Here is a 24,506-nt window from a genome sequence, read left to right as displayed (position 1 = left end):
TTTTTTATTGAAAAGATCCAAGTGATCCAAGACAGCTTTGGCCTGGACTCCCCATCTCTGACAAGCTCCCCCCATCCCACATTGTCGGCCCTTTCCCTTCTTTTCAGTAGGTTTACACATGTAGAGGAAACTGACACCTTGGCTATTTTAAAATCTCTTAAATCTGGGTCCCCTTCTGATCCTGCTCCGGCTAGGGTGCTAGCCGATGTTGCTGAGGTTATCTCTCTGGAGGTAAACAGAATTATAAATGTATCCCTGCAGGCCTCCATTGTTCCGAGTAGCTGGAAGCAGGCTAAACTCATACCGCTTCTGAAAAAACCTTCACTTGATCCCACCAAATTAACCAGCTATCGCCCCATTTCTCATCTCCCAGCTATGGCTAAAATTTGTGAGAAGGTGGCTTTTCAGCAACTGGAAGCTTTCGTGGAATCTTCTGGCCTCCTTCACCCTGCACAGTCTGGGTTTCGGTCATCCTACAGTACCGAGACTGCGTTGGTAGAAGTGGCCGAAGCTATTCGGGAGTGCCTTGATGTGGGCGGCAGAGCAGCTTTGGTTTTACTCGATCTCTCTGCCGCCTTTGATACGGTTCCCCATGGGCTACTCCTATCTCGCTTGTCCAACATCGGTATTGGGGGTTCCACTTGGGATTGGATCAAATCTTTCCTGGAGGATCGGTCCCAGCAGGTTTGGATGCCTCCCTTTTCCTCTACGGTGAGGAAGGTTTCTACGGGTGTCCCGCAGGACTCCACTTTAAGTCCTCTACTTTTTAATATTTACCTTACACCCCTGATCTTTTTGGCAGAGGAGCTGGGTGCTAAAATTATTGCTTATGCTGATGACACGCAACTTCTTTTCAAATGGAAGGATTCAGATCTGTCAACTGTGGTGGCGCAGACCTGTCTATCAGCAGTTTTTAGGTGCCTGGCTTCTGCTCAGCTGAATTGTAATGAAGACAAATCCGAGGTTCTCTTCTTTGGTCAATTTCCATCTAACTTTAGAGAATCTCTGTGGCCACCTGACTTTCCCCGTCCGATCTCGGAGGGTGTTCCCTTGAAAAATTTGGGGGTTTGGTTTGCAGAAGATCTACGGTTTACCCACCAAATTAATAAACTGGTTGGACTGTGCTTTGGCATCCTTAAGTCCCTGAGAAAGTTTTTGCCGCTGCTGCCTCAGTCAGCTAAGGAAACTGTGCTTTGTGCCCTTATCCTTTCTCGGCTCGACTATGCAAATGCTCTGTATCTGGGGATTCCAAGATATCTACTTAATAAATTGCAGACTATACAGAATGCTGCTGCCAGACTCCTGTTTAACATCTCAGGTAGACTCAGCGTTAAAAAACAACTTCGTGATCTGCACTGGCTGCCGGTTTTCCAAAGAGTGCAATTTAAAGCCCTGACTTTGGCGCACAGAGCACTGCATAATACGGGCCCTCTTTATATTCAAAAGAGGTTTGCCTTCTATGTCCCAAATAGAGTGCTGTGGTCCGCCTCCCTGCGACGGCTGGCGATTTCTCGCTTTCGCAGGGCTCGTTTGGGTGGCCAGTCTCTTTCAGTTAAAACAGCCATTGCCTGGAATGCCTTGCCTCTGAAGCTTCGAGTCATTCAAGATCTTAGGCTTTTCAAAAAACAATTGAAAACTTTTCTATTCTCAGGTGTGCTTTAATGGATTTCCTACAGGGTTTCGCTGTCAGCCTCCGCGCCAGGACACTCTCGAGTATTAGTGCGGGTTATAAGTATTGTATAACATAACATAACATAACATAACATAACTTCATGTTTTAATCCTTGGACTACACTGAAACTGAAGACATCAGGCTGTTTTGAAAGCAAGCATTAACATAATATGAAGAACGGTTCAGCTACATATGACTGCAAGTGGCACCCTGACCAACCCTATTCTTTGTCTGTGTTGCCACCAAAGACAAACTGCTGCCTACATTGGAACAATAACTCTCCTTGAGGTACAGTGATACGATGAAGCTGTGGAGTGACTGTGGCACTCACAGATAACACTGTATTGACTAGGGTTGGGTGATAAAATCCGTTCCACTGGAAGAGTTGGTGGAGTTTTATCCACTCCACGTTACACATATAATGCAGAGTTCTAGACAAATTCCGCAAACTGCCAAGTGGTGGAGTTTTTTCTGACGTGCAGCCCGCTAACAGTAAATAAGTGAGCGTAAGCAAGATTTGGCATAGCGTGATTTTTGGTTGCTAGGAGGGCACCCACTGATTTATACCCACCGCGGACAGTCGGCTGCAAGCATTCGTGGAGAGCAAGCTTCCTCTTGAGTAGAAAATCTACTTGAACGGCAGCAAATTTAACCGAAGAAGCAGCACCCTCTGGCATGCCTTGTGGTGCCATTTGTACTGTTCGTTCAGCATGGAATGAGCTCCAGGCACTAACAATCAGTATCAGCAGTAAGATGGGCCTAATTGCAACTCATTTGTGAAACTTCACGGAATCTCGCCGAGTTTTCATGTAACTCCGCGAGTTACGCCCACCCCTCATATTGACCTCTGCAATTCCCTCACCATGTGTGAATTGAGCCAGATCATTACTGTAATCAAGGTAAGGATATTCCTGCAGATGAGATTGGTCGTATTAACCAAATGTTCCAGTGACTCTAAAATGGCTGTGTCACTCCTGGTAGTGACTTGAAAATGGCTCTGGGCTGCAGCTGTGTTTGTTCTATGTGTTTTGTCCTTAGTTTTTGTTTATGCAGCTTGGTTCATCCTAGTAAGTTCAAGCCCATGTTCTGAAATGAACCATTCATTAATAAACCACACACTATATACTTCAAACAAGTAAATATGTCTAATCTACCTTTCTTCTGCAAGGTTTTACAATGCAGAAACTACATTTCCCTTATTATTTGACATTTCCCATAACTTGTAATTTGTGCACATTTAGCAGTTTTCTCTCAAAGGTGTCAGAATGAAATCTCTTTGTCATGATAATAATCAAATGTAATTATTGCTCTATCACAATGTTCCTCATCTCATAAATACCAAATCCAATGCAGTTGACTCAAACCTGATTACATATGATATCCTTTCAGGCCACTGCACATAACCGTCAACACCATTTCAGAAATCAAAAATAGGAATACATTTAAATCTATCATCTCAAGACATAGACATAGGTACTTCAAACGAGTTGTCAGAGATCAGTGGATCTTCTGAAACTACAAGGCATTCATTTGAATGGCAGGACCATTGAATTTGTCCACAATTCTGTAACTGATTGAAATGCAATAGGTTAAGGGCCTTCACTTTATGAGTGTTGCCTTAAAATTGGCTAGTTATTCTTATTTTAGGAACTATTGGGGAAGGCTAAGTCAGTCAGATAAGTGAAAGAACTGAATAGGGAGAGCAATGAGACCACATTTTAACTGTTCAAGTGTGGATGGTCTGTTTAGCAGGCCTCAATCCACAGTCAAGATCAAAATGAAGACAAGGTGTTAAAAATGTGATAACAAACAGAAACACACAATGCAGATGGTGTATCCTATAATTGTACACAGTATTCCAAGGTGCATGTGTTTCCTACAGTTGTACACTGGATTCCAAGGTCATTATTTTCTCATTATAATCAGCATTTCGAACTGCACAAAAATGCATGGAGTTGTAGATGCTAAAGCCTGTTCACAAATATTAGCAGCAGGAAGACGCCAGGTCAGAGCAAACAAACCGAGCTGTTGAGAATTTAAGGATGAAAAAGGAATAAGGTCTATAAATTAGAAATGCTGATGTCCACACCAATGTAAAGAATTACATATTGTTGGAAAGGTGTGATTCATGATATCTGAAGCTGATTGTCCACCAGTTCTCAGTCCTGAAGAGAACCAACAATCAGGTCTGGGTTCGAAACGCGTTGACATTCAAACAAACCAGGGAGAACGTGCAAAATTGGTGATGTTACACAGGGAACTTTTAACTTGATGAATGACCGTGTAGAGTCCCTGTGTTGCATTCGTGTAAAAGATAATAAGCTTTTAACTCCTGGTCTTTGATACAATGATGATAAGGGGCCTCTATTAATGACACAATATAAGACTGGCTCTCTGTGTTATATGAACTTGGAGCTGGTACATTGTGATTTTTCTATGTTTTTAATGTCGGTCTTTTTTGAAAAATTCGCTTATTACCCTTTATGTCAAAAATGTTCTGACTTGATGGGTTACATATAACTATAATTAGATATCTGTTGTTCCCATGTTTATGTCATATATCTGTTCACAGTGCATTACAAAGATACTAAAACAACAGAAATAAAAAAGTGATCACGCCAATCAAGTTCCTTAATCAGCTGTTGAAGAAATTCTTTTTGCTGGTAAGCGATGTCAGTATTGGCCTTTTGTTTGTCTAGTGTCAAGTGGCCTAGCCTTTCTGACTTTGTAAAAGTGGCATTTTCAGACCTGCAATTTAAAAACCAAATTTACTAAAAGGTGTGTTTTTAAATTGTGAGTCCAGAGACACCAAACTCCAGGTTTCTGTGTGCGCTCAATGGGAAGTTATCTTAAAAGATGGTACATGTCCTATCATTTAAATGGCTTACACCCTCCCTCTGGGTCTAACAAGTGCCTACCTTATGGGTGACTTACATGTAGTAAAAGGGAAGCTTTGGGCATGGCAAGAATGTTAACTTGCCAGGTCAAAATGGCAATTTAAAAATTCACACACAGGCTCTGAAATGGCAGGCCTGAGCCGTGTTTTAAAGGGTGACTGAGTGGGTGGCACAATCCGTGCTGCAGGCGCACTAGTAGCATTTCACGTATAGGCCCTGGGCACACGGAGTGCACTTTACTGGGGACTTACAGGTAAATTAACTATGCCAATTACGGATAAGTCAATGTTACCATATTTATAGAGTACAGACCATATGCACTTTAGCACTGATTAACAGTGGTAATGTGCACAGAATCCTAAAACCAGCAAAAATGAAGTAAACAAAAAAGGGGGTATGGGTCAAAACATGATGGTTTAAAGCTTTATTTTAGTAGTCATAGTTTGATTTTTTATTAATATTGTGATTTCTGTGCATTTGTGCAAAAACTGTACTCTGGAAGCACATTGCATCAAACACCTTCTTTACTGCAGGCCCTACACATGAACTTCATATTCCATTCACACAGACCAGTGAATTCCTGGCAGACAATGTGTGGTGCTCTTCCAAACATCCGGGTGCTTGAGTATTTAGCTTTCTTTCTTGCCTTCCTTTTTTCTTATCTTCCCTTTTTAGGTCTCGCGCCTAGCGTTGCACTGCTTAGCAGTGCTCGCGCAGCGAGAGTCCTTTTGTCTGGGGTTCAGAAATGGACCCTGGAATCGTACACGTTCGTGCATGTGTTTTTTGTTTTGTCTTCTATTATTGGGCTTTTAGTGGCTGTATTTTTTAGACAGAGCACGCAATAGGCCAAAGGCGAGCGCATTGCTCTACCCACGGCCTATTGGTGTCTGTTACGCGCACTAAAGCCTATCTGGTTTCAATTATCGTGCCCAGACACGGGCGCGATAATTGAAAGCATATGGCTGTCTGTGGCACGCGCACACCATTGTCGGCTGTCTCTGCTTCCAAAAGCGATTGCTTTCGGTTTCGCGATCACTTTACTTGTGGCTTTGCTTTCAGTTTTGCGATCACTTTACTTGTGGCTTTGCGGCTGCAATACAGTGTGTTGCTTAATTGGGAGGAATGCGTGGCTAATCTTTATGCGGTTACAAGGTAAAATAAATTAAGGCGGTCACAACTCACAAGGCAAAGTAAATGAAAATGCACAGCAAATATTTACTTCGTTAAGAGGTAAAATAAATGAAGGCGGTTACAAGGTAAAAAAAATGAAAATGCGCAGCAAATTTTTACGCGGTTACAAGGTAAACAATGCGTGCCTAATAATTGCACTATACTTCTCTTTTTCTGATGTCGTGTCAGGCTTACTGAAATAATTGACTGTATCTGCTTAGCTACAAAACAAGGACTCGTTGGGGCTACGTCATACTTTCTGACTGGACTGAAAACGTGTGCTTTTGGATAGAGTTCTTTCTGTTACCTGATTCCCTTTGTTGTGTGTGGTTGTGTGTGTGTGTGTGTGTGGTTGTGTGGGTGGCTGTGTGTGGGCGGCTGTGTGTGTGATTGTGTGTGAGTGTGGTTGGGTGGTTGGGTGTGGTTGTGTGTGTTGTGGTGGTTATGTGTGTGGTTGTGGTGGATGTGTGTGTATGGTTGTGTGTGTGGTTGTGTGTGTGGTTGTGTGTGTGTGTGTTGTGTTTGTGGTTGTGTGTGTGGTTGTGTGTGTGTGGTTGTGTGTGTGTGGTTGTGTGTGTGGTTGTGTGTGTGGTGTGTGTGTGGTTGTGTGGTTTTGTGTGGCTGTTTGATTACACATCACATAATTACACTGTTTTCAATACAACATAAATACACCCCACATACCACTCAGTACTACATAATTGCACGTCACATAATTACTCTCAACTTAATGCAAGATAAATACACTCCACACAATACCACTCTGTGCCACATAATAACACAACACATAATTACACTGTACTCAATGCAACATAAATACACACCTTTCACTCAAGGTTGTGCTATAAAAAAAACAAAAAAAAACCAATTGCAATGCAATAGGTCTCACATTACTGAATCTTTGTTTCTCATCTTACTTTCCCTTGTTCCCTTCCTTTTTGCCTTCTTTCTTTTTTCTATCCTCCCATCTTTCCTTTCTGTCCTTCTTGCCTCCATACCTTTTTCGTTCATTCTTTCTTTCCTTCTTGCCTCCATTTTTTTCATTCTTCTCTTTCATTCTGCCTTACTCTTTCTTTCTGTTTCCTTCCTACTTTTTCCTTTTTTTCCTTGCTTCTTGTTTTGTTTCTTTCCTTCTTGTTTTTGTCATTCCTTCTTGCCTTCTTTCTTAAAGGCAAGAGGCTAGCAGCCAATGCTAGACCAATTGGCTTTTTGGGTGTGTATTTGCCAAGAGCCATTCTGTGTATAACATAGCTGCTTATCAAGGTTTTTAGCCAGACTTCATCCATTAGTCTGTGGTAGGTCATTCACATTTTTCTTCCACCCACCCCAGCATAAATCAAGGGACAATGCATCAGCCCAGTTTAGCCATTGGCTGGCTACGCTTGAAGTTTTGTCATGTTAGCCATTCACTAGGAGCATATCCATGCTCAAAGTAGTTTCCTTCAGTGCCAAGGAGTACTATAGTAATGTGTACTTTTTTTCTAACCAAAGCAACATTTTTACCCTTACCCCAGTGTTTCCCAAACTGTGGGTCATGACTAGTGGGTTGTGAGGCGATTTTTGGTGATGAAAGACCAAGCAATAAAAAAGGATACCTTTACATTCAGTATTTACCTTGTGATTTTTGCTGTGCTTCAAAGACAGAGGTCAAATGTTAGGGTATGTCTTCTGCTGCTAATCTTTTTTTACCATGGGCACTGGTGTTTACAAGCAGTCACAGAAAGAAAAGTAAAGTGAATTATGTGACAATCTTGCTGGGATACATGTAGTGTGAAAGGAAAAGCTGTAAGTGAAATGTACACATTTAGCAGTTAGGAAAGCAAAGATTTATCAAATGTTTTTGTTAACCTTAAATGTGATGGAAACAAAGATTTTAGTAGAGTCCGAACAAATCAAGATACTTTACTTGGTGATGCAAAATAATAAATATTAACTGAAGCCCGATTTACACACATTATCATGTGTGTGCAATATAGTTTAATCTGTATTTCTGTACAATTAGCGAACATTTCAATGGAAAATGTGGTGTCTATAAATGAAAATGCGCCACCACACACTATTTTCGTTACATAAAAAAAAAAAAACGCCTCGTGTAAAAGCTAGTTGGGTTGCAAATTTTTGTTATATTAAAAAGTGGGTTGTGCTTCAACAAAGTTTGGGAAGCACTGCCTTAACCAGTGTATTTGTTTTTAGCTTGATGTCCTACAACTTCCCAAACAATAAAGTTTTGCAAATACCAGGACAAAACAAAACAAGAGTTACCAAAAGACTGGTGGCCAGTGCCAGACCTATTGATTTTTGCTAAAGTTTGTTAAATTTTCAAGCAAGATATCAAATATCAAATTACATTTCTATAACTTTCATTTATTTGATTCTGTTGTGATAGAGAAATGGGAAGCAAATCATTCTGTTGGCACAGATTATATCTTTTGTGTTGTGAAATCTGAAGGGGTTTATGCCGCAATTTTGCTAAGATTTGGCGTTTCTAGCATTGCAAATTCAATCTGAGTTTGTTCAAGTCTTTAACCTAGTTCTTTAATAAAAAAAATATTAACTGCTAAACCCAATCCACAGATTGACTTCCCCAACCACGCATGAATCACAGCTGTGGTCTACCACTAGCATAGTTAGACGATGATTTGAATCCAATGATCTCAGACAGTGACTACTTTCCAATAGTACACATCTGGAACATTCGGGTAATTTTAAATTTTGGCACCTACTGATGCAGCCACACAAATTGAAGTGGCGTTGAAGAAGGGAAGGAAAAGAATGAACTAGCAAGATAAATTACTGTAGTCTTTCTGTCAAAGAGTCTTCAATTTCATTGGAGCCATGACCTGACCTGGTGCATATCCAGAAGGCGTGCATCTGTGTGCAGTGCTTGCTGTCATTCCAGGAAGGAAAGCAGGCTTAGCAGGCTGACCATGGCATTTTCTGCATTGCTTCAGACCTGCTTCGCCATTTTGGAATGTCAGCTGCTGCATTGCCTTAAACAGATTTTACTATTGTAGTTCCTTTTTTGTTTTAAAGGCTCTTTTGTATGTGTCTCCAGAACTTATGCTCCCTTTGGAGGAGGTGAATTTCTATTCCACTTGCTGGAGTTGGAATTGCTAATGTCCACATTGCTTGCTCTGGGGTCCCTATGGGTTTTCCTGGCACTCAGAGCACATTGGCATGCAGCCTTGCACTAAGGCTGGGAGGAGTTTGCGGAGTTCTGCTACGCGGAACTCCACAAAGTGCAAAACAAAACTCTGCCGCGTTACGTGGAGCTCTGCAGGCGAATGAGTACGTTGGATGAATGCTGTTTACAGTGATTTTCAGTGCCAGGTGCTTGTCTGCACTGTGCAATCATCACGAACGGCACAATGCACAGCCAAGTGGGCGCTGCTTCCTTTCTGCCTCACGAGTAGATTTTTACTCGAGCGGCAGCTTTCTCAACACGAATGGACAATTTCTAAACATGAGCGGTCGCGAGCATACATGACCACTCGCAATCAGAAATCTGACCACCTGTGTTGAAAAATCTCGCTGGGATGTTGAGTTTCCACACTCCCACTCACCATCTTGATGTTGACTATCACGAACAAGGAAAATCTCACAGAAAAGTGGATTTTCCTCGCTCGCCAACTTGACGTTGACTTATGGGAGCGAGAAAAAAAGTTTTTCAGAACTCCGCGTGCAGAAAACTATTGAGAGCCTGTGAGGCCCTTGGTGAGGACTAACTCTCTATGAAGTAGAGCCTGGGTCTTCCATGATAATGATGATACAATCGAGAGGAATCTGGCAGTATGAGGATGGCGGCATGAGAGTCTGTTAAAATTTGGAATTAATAGCCACTTATCAAAATGCGTAGGCTGGCTCTAGATAACTTGATTCTCCTGTCTCCTTTCTTTTATTTCTTTGCCAATGTTCTGATAGTAATACATGGCAGGGGTTTTAAGGACCTCAAAAACTATAGTTAGACCGGTGTAGGGTGGTCATAGAAACAATGTAGCCCTATTACAAATAAAACTACTGTCAGCAGTTGGAGGGCTTGCAGCTCATGATTTTGAGAATTAATATTTTGCTGCACTGCTCTAGAAGGGTGCTAGATGGCTGGGCATTGTGCATATATCAGAAATCAGTTACATAAGGGACCTCAGTGCTACTGCTATATTAGTGTTACCTCCTTACCATACCAGTCCCCATCAATTCCAATTGTTGACAGTGGCTCAGCCCTTTTTCAAAAAATATTTTTTGCTTGTATTAACAAGGATGCAGCATATGTGCCTCAGCTTCTATTGTGGATGCATCCTAAACTACATAAAATTGGTACTGGGTCTGTTAGAAAATGCTGTGATAGAGCTAGCATTATGGCACTAGGGGATTTATTTGACAAGCACAAAGTTGAAAAATGTGATGAATTAATACAAACTAATTAAATTCCTGTGATCACTTTCTAACACATGGTGCCATAGTCAGGAGATTAAAATTAATAAAATTGACTTGGAAACAGAAGGACCTCAAACCACCAGTCGTGCCATGCTTAGTTTTGAACTTGGTATCCTTGCCATTTTTTTCCCTCAATGTTTTGCCTTAAAACCTCCTGTATATGTTGACTTCATTTTTGCTAGCTTTAGGACTTTGTGCACTTTACCACTGTTAACCAGTGCTAAAGTGTGTGTGCTCTCTTCCTTAATCATGGTAGAATTGGCTTACACTCAATTGGCACATTTAATTTACTTGTAAGTCCCTAGTAAGGTGATGTCACATGACGAGCTGTAGCTGGCAGTTGGACTTTGTGTATTGCTCCCAAACAGCGAGACAAAGGGGGAATAAGTGTTTGCAGGATGGGCCATCTCTGACTTGATAAAGTAGGACTGTCACCTACCACACTTGCATATCATATAGTCTCTGCCTTAGCACACACACAAAGGGTTTCACTAGTCTATTGTGCCCCTGGTCAAGCTGGGGCCAGGGCAGGGAGACAGGAAATTCCTGACCCTCGTTAGGGCGAGGACTCTAGAAGCTTCTGCCACTTCAAAGCTGGCACCAAGCATAAATATTGGACCCTCAGACTCATCTCTAAAATACGCTCTTGGATCTGTGGAAGACTCAGAAAACAGACTGCTGTGTTCCTTTGCTGCATGATATTCCGCTGCCCTGCTACTATGGCTGCCCTGCTGCCTGAGAGAGACGGACTGGACCTGAATCTTAAACCTAGGACCACCAGAGTGGCTGGCCTCTTGACCAAATCTCAGGGACAGAAAAGGCTTTGATCACCTGGAGCCCAGGTCTGTACTCTGTCTGCTGTGAATTGTGCCACCCAAGTGTTGTCACCCAGTCCTGGACCCTTGAAAGTGGGCCTAAAGGTGCTCTGACAGCCCAGCTTTTGTCCGAGCAGAACCAACTCAGCACAATGGTTTGCCTCACAGCCTCAATAAGTAAACCAATTACCTACACTTAGAAATCTACTAACACACAGAGCCATGAAAAGAGTGATCACAATCCTGTAAACGGGGCTCCTGCACCAGACTAAAGTGGATATGTCACTGCTGAGGAAACACTGGGAAAGCAAATTGGAAAGACAATTGATGCTAAAAGAACAGACACAAATTATTGAATATCGATCAAATGTTTCACACAATGCAAGATCTGAATTGATACAATGTAAAATTCCACATAGAGCTTATCTCACTCAAAAAACACATCATAAGATCTAGTCCAATGCCCCTAATGAATGGCAAGATGTGGTCATGATGTGCTGACAAGCCTGACATATGTTTGAAGCTCTCTAGTACGGACACAATACTGGGAATCAGTGTATGCACTTATTCAGGTAGTAATTGGCAGGAACTACCCTTCTGAACTTGCAAGGAACATTCCAGGCTCATATAAAAGGGGTAAAACAATGACAGTGGGAAATAAGGGGTATATGTACAAAGCATTTCTGCAGTTGGTAATCCCCTTATTCACACAATCGGGCCTTTTCAGACCGCTAAAATGCTTTTTCATATGTACAAAACACAAATTGCGATTTGGTATCATGTTACTGATTCAAAATTTGTGTTTGGCGATTCTATATTTGAAAGGGGCGTTCTTAGAGAATTCCTCCCAAATAGCAAATCACAGTTATATGTATGAATATTTAGTGACCAGATTACAGTCGCAAAACATACATTTTTTACTGACACCTCGAGGGTGTGACTAACCATTTGAAAAAGGGAAGGGGTTCCCATGGGACTCCTTCCCCTTTTTGACTGTTGAAACAATTATTTTTTAAGAGCAGGTAGTGGTCCCAGAGACCTGCTCTTAAAAAATGAACTTTACAATGCAATTTTCATTTATTAAATGCATCCCGTTTACATTTAAGAAAAACGATTGCTTCATCAAAAAGCAATCACAGACATGGTGTTGTGCTGACCTCAGCATGCCACTATCCCTGTTATGGCAGTGATTTCTAATGGGTCTCAAATTGCAACCTATCTCATCAATATTTATGAGCTAGGTCAATTGCAACCCCATTAGTAATCGCTATTGAAAATGCGTACGTTTTCCAACATTAGGAATTGGGATTTCCTAATTGTGATTCAGTGAGAATCACAATTAGGAAATTGTAATTCCCAAATTTTGTGCAGATGGCCCAAAGATTGCAGGTTTGGCATTGATGCTCGCTAAACGCCCCAGTTGACAATCCACTAGAAGTCATGAATAAAAGAACAACTAAAGGCGGCAAACAAAAATCAGAACAAATGTAAGGACAAGGGATGCAATGATGATTGTAGCATTAAAGTCCAAAACTGATGAAGGAATACCCAATAGAACTATTCTCATTCTGCACTTTATCAGCTCCTCTCATGTGACACTGCCTTAAGTTAGGGTTCTTTGACAATTACTAGTATGCAGAAAGTTTCACCTTCACTTCATTCTTTTGCAAAAAATGGCATATTGTGGAGTATATTTCGAGTGTTGTGCTGTATTGGTTTCATTTTCATTTTCTTCGGCAGCAGAAAAGCTTGCTCGCAGAATTCTTTTAATTCATATGTTTACTTGTTGATGACTATATTTTAATCTGTACTTTATTATGTTGATAGCCTTTACTGGTGCAATGGATTTTATTATACCAAATGTTAGGTGGGTGGTTATGTTCGAGAGATAAATATTCAATTTGTAAACTAGCTGTCCTAATAAAATGGAAAATAATAAAAATATTTACAGAAAACAAACACCAACCAATTCACATCATGGAAAAGAGCTCTGTGAGAACCACAAGTGGAAGATGCAGAGATTTTTCTTAATCCTTAAGTGTCTACTGCTCCTTTTCTTTCAATATCACTGAAACATTTCACTATTGCCCCTCTATTCACTGTTCACCTTCCATTTATCTTGTACCCTCCATTCATCTTCAATTCACTCTTCACTCACCTTTGGTTCTCTATCTACTCTCAATTCACTATTCACCATTTATTTACCCACCATTCACCAGTGTTAGAAATTGGGTTTCTAATTGGCAGAGGTATGCATCCTGTCCAAGTAGAGACCACAATCCTAGTCAGGGAATGCTAAAAACATACTAAAAGATAATCTATACTCACCCTCTGGTAGCTTGGCACATACAGTCAGGCTTATCTAAAGAGGCAATGTGTAAAGTATTTGTGAAACACACACACAGTAACACGATGATATCACCACAAGTATACTCACCGCTTAAAAAATTGAGCATAATTTTAAAAATAAAACAAGACCAAAATGTAAAAATCAATAAGTCAAACCGGAGTTATGAATTTTTCAAGAAAAAAACTCTAAGCACTAAGGGGTCTCTTGAGGTCACGCTAGACCGAGGTAGATCCAAAGTTCAGGCCAACCACGATGGAGGGCAAGCCAGCTACAGGACTCAGACAGGTCCGACTAACAAAGTACTGTGAATGGAGCAAGTGTTGATGTCAAAGACTCAATGTGAGGAGTCAAGGAGGCCCTGGGTCGTCATCGATGATGTGAATGGAGGCGAAGCATTGGAGCTGATCTGTGCAGTAAATGAAAGCTTCCGCATTTAGCCCCTTTCAGATGAAGGTGCTGCGTTGATGTGAAGTCATGCTGTCCATCAGCATTGAGCTGTACTGTCTGTTGATGCAATGTTTGTTTATCAGCTCCTTCATCAGCCTTGAAGGGTAATGAATCAGGTCCGATCAAAGCCAAGGAGTTACTGCATTGGTTTTCATGCAAAAACAGCTTTAAAACACACTTCTGAGGCCCAGGTCTGGATTGGCACCTCAGGCAAGGGATGACTTACAGATGTTAGAGTCCAGCAGCAGCAGAGTTTGTAAGAATTCTTTGATGGCCTAGAGACTTCGGAAACAGGAGGCAAGCCAGCAAACCCTTGGAGTCACTTTGAGTTCAAGTGAGATGGGTCCAGTCCTTGTCCTCAGCACACTGCTGGGCAGCTCAATGCAGCGGTTACTTAAGAACAGTCAGTCAAGAAGAGTGGCAATCCTTGTAGCACATCAGTCCTTACTCCTGGCAGAGTTCTTCACAGGTCCAGTAGCACACTGTCTTGGTAGGGTCACAGCCCCAGTACTTATACCCAAATGTGCCTTTGAAATGGGGGTGACTTCAAAGCAGGCCCTTGAAGTTCACAGGTCCCCTTTTAAATCAGCCCTGTTTTCCAGGCTAGCTGTGAGTAATAATCAGCCCTTTGTGTGGGTTATAGGACACTGCCTATTCATACGTGAGTGTCAGCTCCCTCTCCCTCTTCCTGCACAGGAAGGCTGTCAGAATGCAGATGAATGCAGATGATTCCTCTGTCACACTCACCCTCTTGTCTTTGCGGCTGTCTAGATGAAATGCAAAAGTGTAGCTGTCGCCCAAACCAGATGTGTATTGGAGACAGGTTGCAAGGAAAACACAGAAGTAAGAGAAGAGAAAAGTCCACTTTCTAAAAGTGGCATTTCTAAAACAGTCATATCAAATCCAACTTTACCACTTAAGAGGATTTATCATTACCATTAAAAGATATGAAACATGATTTAGCTACTCCTTGCTAATCAGGAATTACAGCTTAAAAGTGTTTAAGGAATTGCCAATGCTAGCCAAAGGGAGGAGTAAGCCTCACAGTAGTGAAAAACAAATGTAGCTGTTTGTCACTATGAGGACATGCAAAACTTAAATGTACATGTCATACCTTTTACTTACACAGCACCCTGCCCTTATGGCTACCTAGGCTCTACCTTAGGGGTGACCTATGTGTAATAAAAGGGGAGTTTAATCATTAGCAAGTGGTTTTCAATGCCAAGTCGAAGTGGAAGTACATTGCACACACAGGCTGTGCAATGGCAGGCCTGAGTCAGGTTTGAAAAACTACTTGTGTGGGTGGCGCAATCAGTGCTGTGGGCCCTCTAGTAGAATTTAGATTACAGGCCCTGGGTATATGAATGCAAATATGAATGAATGAAAATATTTTCGATAGCGCACTGCTACTCGAGAGAGTGTTCCAATACTTTTAGGCTTGCAAAAGAGGATTAGACAGACGTTCTTCCACCCATACTCACCCCTAAGGTCTAAATAGAATGTTTTCAGTTTCTTTTTAAATTTAACTTCTACAGGAATATGTCTCAAGTATTCAGGCAATTTATTCCACAAGCTGTGTGCCTTAACAGTGAAGGAAGAGCCTTCCCTCCACTGTTTCTGAAGGTGAGGAGTCACAATAAGGCACACAGAACTAGAGCGCAGAAACCTCCCAGGGAAATATGCCTCATTGCATTTATTTAGGTACAGAAGACCCCTATTATGGAGAACTTGGTGTGTTAAGGTCAAACCTTTGTACCTAATGCGTTGAAGAACTGGCAGCCAGTAAAGTTTGTCCCAATATGATGACACCGAGGTACGTTACGGGATTTTAAATAATGAATGGACTGCCATATTCTGCATGACCTGTAGCCGATGGATCAGATATTCCAGGAGACCAAGGTATAAAATATTGATGTAGTCCAGCCTAGATACAATTAGTGACCTGACCACTGTTGCTTGGGCCTCATAAGGGAGCAAGTGAAGACATTTCTTCAGCTTGCGAAAAATCCAGAAACATGATTTCACCACTGCTGACATCGGTGCTCCGAATGAAAGCTGATCATCAAACAACACACCCAGAATTCTGGCCACCACCAATGGAGGGGGGCACTATCTGGCCAAGCCCCTAGGCAGCCAGGTTGAGGCTTTCATTCAAACAGTAAGACTTCTGGTTTATCTGGATTGCACTGTAATCTGGTGGCCTTCAGCCAATCTAGCAGTGCCTCCAGACAGCTGGAAAAAGCAGCCCTCAAACTTGCAGGATCCCTATCATACATGAACAGGAGTTGGCTATCATCAGCAATATGAAATGATTTTGATGTAAAAAGATTCCACCAAGTATGTCAAAGGAGATATGTAAATGTTGAAGGGCTTGGGATTGAGAGAGGAACCTTGCGGCACCCCCAACTTCAACATTATTCTTCCTGATGCATATGACTTCATCCATACCATCTGCTCACGTCCTTCAAGGAAGGAGCCCAGCCAACTCAGCACAGAGCCTGTTAATCCTAGGTGCTCTAACCTGTGCCGCAAGATCTTATGGTCCACAGTGTTAAATGCTGCTAACATGGTCAACAGCACCAAAGCCACATTGAGTCCTGAATCCAGAGAGAGGTTAATTAACTCAGCGACCTCTAATGGTGTAATCTCTGTGCCGTGGCGTGATCTATTCCCTGATTGAGAAGGGTGGTGTAAGTTGTTTTCTGTCAAAAAGGTGGTGAGTTGCTGGTTTACCAACTTCTCCAGCACCTTTGAGGCTTCTGGCAGCAGCGAGACTGGCTTAAAATGGGCTAAGAATTCAGGATCAGTATTTGCCTTTTCTAATAAAGGGATCCTGTTCGCTTTTTCCCAGTCATCAGGTATAACACCTGAGTGGAGGGAGATAGCAAATAACTCCTGGTATATTGGAGCAATAATGCCTGAGATGGACATCGGTATGTGAGCGGTATGGGATCCACTGGTGATCTTGACCTACAATTGCAAAAAGAGGCAGTGCTGTCATCCAAGGGTAGCACCAAATAAGTTGCAAATGTCGAATAGAATTTTCTCCTCAAAGAAGTCACCCGTCAGGAGCATAGGGAGGGACTGACTGTGTTCCAGCAAGCGGGGGAGGGGAGGTCACCCAAATTTAGTGTCCATATGCATGACTACAATTTTAAAAATCTCCCTCCCATCATTCTCCCCCTCCCTGATACATTGTGTATAGAAGGTGCTGTGAGTCCTCTTAAGATTTCTATGGTAGGCTTTCAGGGCCAATTTGCAATGGATTTTGACAGAGTCCAAATACACACGCCGACAAACTCTTTATAATTTCTGGCACAATGCTCTTTCATGAACTAATTCCTGCGAGAACCAGCATGCTGAGAGGATCTTCATAGCCTTTCTTGAAGCCGAGATGTGAGCTACAAAATCAGCCATCCTCCTAAGCCATGAGCTAATTACAATGTCCCTTTCTCTAACAGGGTCAGGGATCACGGGTCCAGCAGTCCAGATCTGCGGCAAGGAAGTACGGGGATCCTTTAGGTAATCGAACTTTCACAAAAAAGGCAGAAGGAAGTGATCCGACCATGGTACTGGCTGGGAGGAACCCCTGTTAATGTTGCATTAGAAAACATGTCATCAATATTGTGACCAGCCATGTGGGCGGGCCCAGAGGGGGCTCTCACTAGTTTAAAAGAGGCTAAGGTATACCACTTTACATGGGACTTATAATTAATCTAAATATGCTACTCAGGTATACACAAATGTCACCATGTTTAGGGAAGAGGCACATGCTCTTTAGCCCTGGTCAGCAGTGGTAAAGTGCTCAGAGTCCTAAGGCCAACAAAATGATACAGCATAAAGTGGAGGTAAGCAGGAAAGGGTTTGGGGAAGACCACCCGAAGAATGACAGGGCTAACAACCATTCATTCCAAATTCTACCCCCTTACTCCATGGCAGAACATTTCAAGTGAGTCTATTTGAGCTAGACAACAATCAAGACATTCGCACGTCAATTATGTTTACCATAGTACCTCACAAAGGGTAGTGAAAAGGTTGAATTAAGATTGTAAAAGGATAATTTGGAGTGGTATGCCTTTTGGACAGTTTTGAGGCACATTAGCTAGAATGCAGGGCAAACAAATTGTGAAAAGATCGTGCCCATAAGAGAAAAACCTTGGGCTTTGTCTTTTACATGATTGGAAAGGCTCCATTTCATCTTGCTTCTCTGCAGATGAAACCATCATCTGTTCTACAATGCTTTCAGCCCTGCTTCTGGGAAGAGTATTTCCAGATGGCGTTCAACAGAAAGCCTTCCCGAATCTTCTAACAATACGCGCCTTTGCCTCTATAAAACATTCCTTCCATCACAAATGAATTTCCATCTATCCAAAGGCAGTTGAAATGAGACTAACCCTACCTCAAGTTGGCAGTCATGTCTAATTGTGACTGCTAGATCCAGCTCTGAAAGCAAATCTTCAGTTCTTATGAAATTAACAAAATGTGTGGTACAGACAAGCAGGCTATTGAGATGAAGAAAAACAATTGTGCATGGATCCAGGTGCCGTTGGCTCTAGCTATTGCATACAACACCATTGACCACAATATCCTCCTCAGAAAGCTGTATGACATAGAACTGATGGGTACAGTTCTCTCAGTCAAATAGACCACAAGTAATTGCCATCAATTTAGCCTCCACATTATGCAACGTCCTATGGGCTAAGCCAGGGCTCAGGCTAGACACAATAAGTATACATGTGCTTACAGTAGTGAAAAGGATCCACTCTGGCAGCAAACATTGTTGTAAAAAGCCTGAAGATACCAAACAGCTGTGTAAACTGATCCCATTGACCGAAAGCTAGCATAGGAACTTCACAAGCTGCTTTCTTGCCAATTGGCCATTCAATGGGCCTCAATATTCTAAACATTTCTTCGAAACCGAAAATAAAAACAGCCTTCAGCATGATCACTGGCTCGCATGTAAAGCACAGATGACGTCTAAGAGACTCTGGTCCTTCAGACTGCAATACTCCTAAACATGACTTTGAGCCATACACATAATCTTGGGTTTCCTTCGTGTTCCTCATGGAATCCAGGCCAATGCGGCCCTTGTGCACTGTAGATCAGATTAGTCAAACAGTGCTTAAGTGGAGACTTCATGGAGAGTCATCTTGATCATCTCCAGTGCCTGTAGCTGGCTAGCCTCTAAGACTGTGCATCACCTGCAACGAGTCTTTAGTAGATGCTGGTTCCTGAAAGTATTACATTTGAATCTCTTTGCACCGAACAGCAAAACTCTGTTTTTAAAAGAGGATTACATTAGTATACTACCCAATGAAGGTGAACAACCCCGCCCAGCATTTGCAAACTGTCCCTAGAATTAAGAAAAGAAGGCTAAGATTTTTTAGTTCAGGCACCCTTATGGTGGTACACTCCTCCAATAAAAATTAGAATTCTTGATCGTCCCTTAAATTCGAAATCTCTGCCGACCCACTGAAATTACTGCATTGACCTCTTCATTCCCACCCCACTCGTCAACCTGACCACAGCTTCTCTCTATATACAGTGACACGTGTCACACACCTTCATTGATACACTTAGTCAATGCCACCCTGCACGCCCCTTCCTGGCTAATTGCCAACCATTCAGCATCTCATCCTTTCTAGCCCATCGGCTATCATGTCTTGATTCCTCCAGCTTGCCCTTTTGACAGATTAAGACCTCCTACCCTTCTCTGTATTGATTGCCCCCTCCATTGGTCCTTTAGTAGTGGTCTCTTTGACCATCCACTTTAAGAGTACACATCAATTATATTATATTTGTTTAAAATATTTGATAACATTTTAGTAACATGTTGACCTTGTGCCAATTGGAAAAGAGTGCATGCAAGGGCCACTTCCAGTACCACATCTTCCCACAGGTGTAACAGATGTTTTGCAACGTGCAGTGTCTGGCACCATCTGCTAGTATTATCCATGTTGGACATCTCTTCATTAATAAGTAGAGAAGGTCTGCTTTAAAATCTATTTAAAAAAAATTGCGATGTGAGCGCGGGCCTGAAAAAGCATGGCGTCTGGGAAATAATGACCCCCATCCATCCCCTCTCGTTTGGCCTGTCTCCCGCTTCCCCACACAACATTGAGTGTTTTCAGCATCACAATGCCCAACATACATTTAATTTGTTCTGGAGGAAAGTGGTTCTAAATCTTAGTAAAATGCTTGCCATCTGTCAAGACGTTCTAAACATGACATAGGCTGCCGACTTTCATAGGTCGTCAATTGAATTACCAAGCATATTTCCAAAGATTAGTAGCCCAGAAGCAAACCAAAATATCACAGACTGGTCATTAAAGTCTGCTGAACTAAAATTCAGTAATAAAATGCAAGCTTCAACACTTCATATTGTTACATATCTAAGGTTGTAAAGTGCCAAATCAGCAGATCTATCCATCCATACATTCACCCATTCACCCACCCACTCTCCCATCCATCTATCCATCCATCTATCCATCTATCCATCCATCCATCCATCCATCTATCTATCTATCTATCTATCTATCTATCTATCTATCTATCTATCTATCTATCTATCTATCTATCTATCTATCTATCTATCTACCTATCATCTATCTATCTATCTATCTATCCATCCATCCATCCATCCATCCATCCATCCATCCATCCATCCATCCATCCATCCATCCATCCATCCATCCATCCATCCATCCATCCATCCATCCATCCATCCATCCATCCATCCATCTATCTATCTATCTATCTATCTATCTATCTATCTATCTATCTATCTATCTATCTATCTATCTATCTATCTATCTATCTATCTATCTATCTATCTATCTATCTATCTATCTATCTATCTATCTATCTATCTTTCTATCTATCTATCTATCTATCTATCTATCTATCTATCTATCTATCTATCTATCTATCTTACCTGAAGCCTGCCTGCTTGTCTTTCAGTTCATCCTTGCTTTCTTTAGTCTGCCCGCCCGTCTGACACATTAACAATCCATCTATCACTCAGACATGTTTTGCCTCCCACAGTTGTCTCGCAGAGTCTATGTCTCTATGCAGGTACATGGATTTTTCCCCACAGTATCTGGATCCAGCTGTCGGTATTTCCTACTCTAAGTGTCCATTTTTCCCTGTCCCACTATCCTAGTGTGTCTATCACAATGTCTTTATTTCCTGTCTTATTCTCCGCGCCAACAGGTGTCAGTAGTACTATGGAAGTTGGTCAGTGCAAAAGTGTGTGGGTGTGGTGTAAGACCCGGCCGAAGCTGATGCATTGTTAGTGGGCAGTGGTGTCAATGGGTGTAGTTTTCGAACCTATAGGTGCAGGTGTTGGTGCAGTGAAGAGTTGAGTGGGTGCAAGTGTCACTCAAGGGACACATATTACGCGTCTCAATGCAGGTGCTACTTTCAATCAGTGATGTGCAAGTGTCAATGCCAAAGAGAGTTAGTGCAGCTAATTGGGGGGAAAGTACCCGTGGCGTTTTTTGTGGGTGTGGTGGCGGTGCCATTGGATGCAGAGCCCATAGGTATTTATGAGGTACAACTGGGCCATTCAGGCCCCACTCGCCGATAGTGAAGATCATCTGTAGGCAAAAAGTAAAAGAATAAAAACATGGGGAGGGGAGGATCCCTGTAGTTAAAGACAAATCTAATCTTAAAATCTCAACCTAACAACCTTATTTTCAGGAACCTCTGGAAGGATGAACTTCTTGAGGCGTTCTCAATGACTGAGCTACATCGTAGGAGTTTGTGGGCAAGAAAAGTCATTATGGCTAGATTATACCCACAGTCTGTGCACAAAACTCCCCGCTGCTCTCAGCATTTCACTACTGATTTATTGGCCCTTGCCTGACACCAAATACTTCACTCAATGAGGCCAATAAGACATATCATAGGAACACTAAGCTACTGACGACCCTAACATCCTTGCATATGTCTGTGCCTTATGGACCATCCCATTTACACCAAGTCGATTGCTGGGCAACTGGGCTGTCCTGACGTAACCAGAGGAGGTGAAAGATGCTGTGTTAGTGCTACTTGGAGCCCGTGACAATGGATGGGAGGGACCTGTATGTGTCAATGGGAGTGGATGGAGACCAAATGTCAGTGGGTGGCTCTACCTCGTTTTGGTCGTGTATTTCTGTCTCTCTTTCTTGTTGCGTGTCTGCCTGCATGTCTTGTATTCTTCCTCAATGTCTGCCTGCCGTTCAGTCTGTCTATCTATCTATCTATCTATCTATCTATCTATCTATCTATCTATCTATCTATCTATCTATCTATCTATCTATCTATCTGGACCTGCCTACTTCAATACCAATATTCCTTCCAACCTATCTTTTTCCCCCACCTACTCATGTGTGTGGATGCCTGCTTGCATTTCTGCTTTTCTGTCTGTCTGTCAGTCTATCTACTTAATAAATATCTTCAGCTGAAGAGAAGTAAAGACATATGTTCACGATGTAAAACATAACAATAAACATTATTATCTACTAAGGGTTAGCTATCAAGCTTTATATCCCTTTCACCCCACTGCTAGGCATTTGTAATGCTATGTGTGCTCTGCCTCTTCTAAAAATGTAACCTGATATCTTGCCATGTTTTTTTTCTTTAATTACATGTACTCATCAGCGTTTCCTCTGCCAAGGTGTGTGTTTTTTTGGCAGTGGTCTGAAAGGCTGAGCAGTCATAAAGCGTTTTTGCATGAGCCAGAAAAAGCTGGTAAATTACCAATGATAAAGAGCTGACAACCCAAGGAACTCCGTATCCTCATATCATTATTGAACACATGGCTTAAAAATGTAATGTAAAAAGAAACCCATGCCCAAAGTATTGTGGGTAGGTTAGCCTGCAATAAAGAGATAACCAACACGACTAAATGCATACGTTTCATGCAGGTTCCATGGAAAACATTTAAAAAACATACTTTTTCTTTTCAGGCTGCGTTTAATATTCACCCACTTCATCAATGCATGCTATCCATGCAGGCTACATACAGCAGGTTGTTGAAAGAATTGCCAGAATATGTTTCTAATTTAATACATTAGTGTTGTCTACTTGAAAAACCGAAATGACAAACCGTTTGAAGCAAAAATAAATAAATAAAATACACACACACAACCACACACACCAATGCGAAGAGGGTGCCATAAACCTTCATAAGGAGAATAGCTTCAGATATGATAATAAAATCATAAATACATACATTTCTAAAAAGATAGCTGGTGCTTAGGACTTAAGAGTGATCAGAAACATAAAATCATAAAAAAGGAATGGGTCGTCTCATGAATCCACTTACATATTAAAATGTTACTTGAAAATACCATTGTTAACTCTTCATCATGTGGTGACATAATTCAGCTATGCAGCATCTGGAATAGGATGCAGACCAGCCAAAACCTCAATGACAAACATCAGTTCCACATAGATGGTTTTCAGAATACCCAAAATATGAAAAGGACATGACTCTTTTGATAAACGCCACTATATATACATAAATATAAAAATAAATAATTTTTTTAAATTATTCATCACCTGCGGACACAAGATTCCAACTCTATTGTACCTCGAATTGGAGTTAAAAGTGAAAACATGAACAACCCTACAAGTGTAACAAGTGCAGTGATGAATTTTAGAAAGACAACTGTGAATAGAAAAAAGCGAAAATAGGAAATTAAAAATAAATATAAAATTCGAAACACCATTTCATGGTTAACATTATGAAGTTGCCGATGTTACTTTGGTCACTCGAAGAGCTCTTAACAAGTTCTGCTGCCAACGTGTCACAACCAAACATGCCCTAAAACAACTCAATGATCGCCAACAAGCCAAGAGCTACAAAGGCTTGTCAGTCACAACATAATTATGTTTCACAAATGCATTTGAAAATAATAGTGCATATTTTATTTGCAGCCGTGGCAAAAGTATGCATTTAAAACAGGCATCGACCGAACAACGTGTCTAATTTCAAGCAAACAGTTAAAGCCGAGCGCCAAAAGTACCGGTCATTTTGCAATTAGCAAACCTCCATTGGCATCTGTTTTCACGTGCATCGTACAGTGCAGCGGCGAGACTTTTGCCCACACTCACAGGCACAATGTACATGTTCTCCTTAAAAGCTGTGCTTGCACGGCGCTTACCTTTCCACTGTACGGCTGCCCTCTTTCACGTCTCCTCTCAGATGCGCGTGACCGGGCACTGCTAGCCCTGTGTGTTCTGTAGAGTGTCAGGAGGGAAGCGACTGCCAGGACCTCTGCGGTGCAGAACTGAGGAGAAAAGAGGGAAGAAAAGAAAAGAAAAAAGCCCCTCGCAGGCTGCTCTGCAGAGCTGCTATGTCATCATAGCTTGTGGTGTGGTGCGGGAAACATATTGCTCTTTAACGAATTGCAGGTGTATGCACTAGCTAGGACAGCCCATCTGCAATTACAAGTAACGGGAGAGATCCGTATGGAAAAACTCACATTGGATTTTGGCTGTCACTGCTAAGGAAAAAAACTCTATGAAGTCTGGGAAACTTTTTATAAAGGATGCTATTTTAGAATGTTATATTTCACTCCACATCCTTCCAACAGCTGCTGCATGATGTCTTCAAAGGCATTCTTTATGGTTGTTTGTTTATTTTTTACTTATAATTTTGCCTTCAGAGCTATAGGTGCCAAATAATTTGATTTTCTTTCCCATCCATTAACTCCACTTTTTACTATTTTTCC

General features: G+C 41.7%; 1 protein-coding gene across 1 annotated transcript in view; it reads right to left on the bottom strand.

Annotated features, from left to right (window-relative positions):
• The window catches only part of LUM (lumican), a 60,414-nt gene extending 36,193 nt beyond the window's left edge, over positions 1-24,221 (bottom strand). The window contains exon 1 of the mRNA XM_085653015.1: positions 23,937-24,221. The gene's annotated coding sequence lies outside the window, so the exon portion shown is untranslated. The remainder of the gene's footprint in view (positions 1-23,936) is intronic.
• Positions 24,222-24,506: the final 285 nt, after the last annotated feature.

Source organism: Triturus cristatus, chromosome 4_1, assembly GCF_964204655.1.
Source record: "Triturus cristatus chromosome 4_1, aTriCri1.1, whole genome shotgun sequence".
Lineage (NCBI taxonomy): Eukaryota > Metazoa > Chordata > Amphibia > Caudata > Salamandridae > Triturus > Triturus cristatus.
The sequence above is the reverse complement of the archived record's forward strand: the minus strand, read 5'-3'. Positions and strand labels throughout refer to the sequence as shown.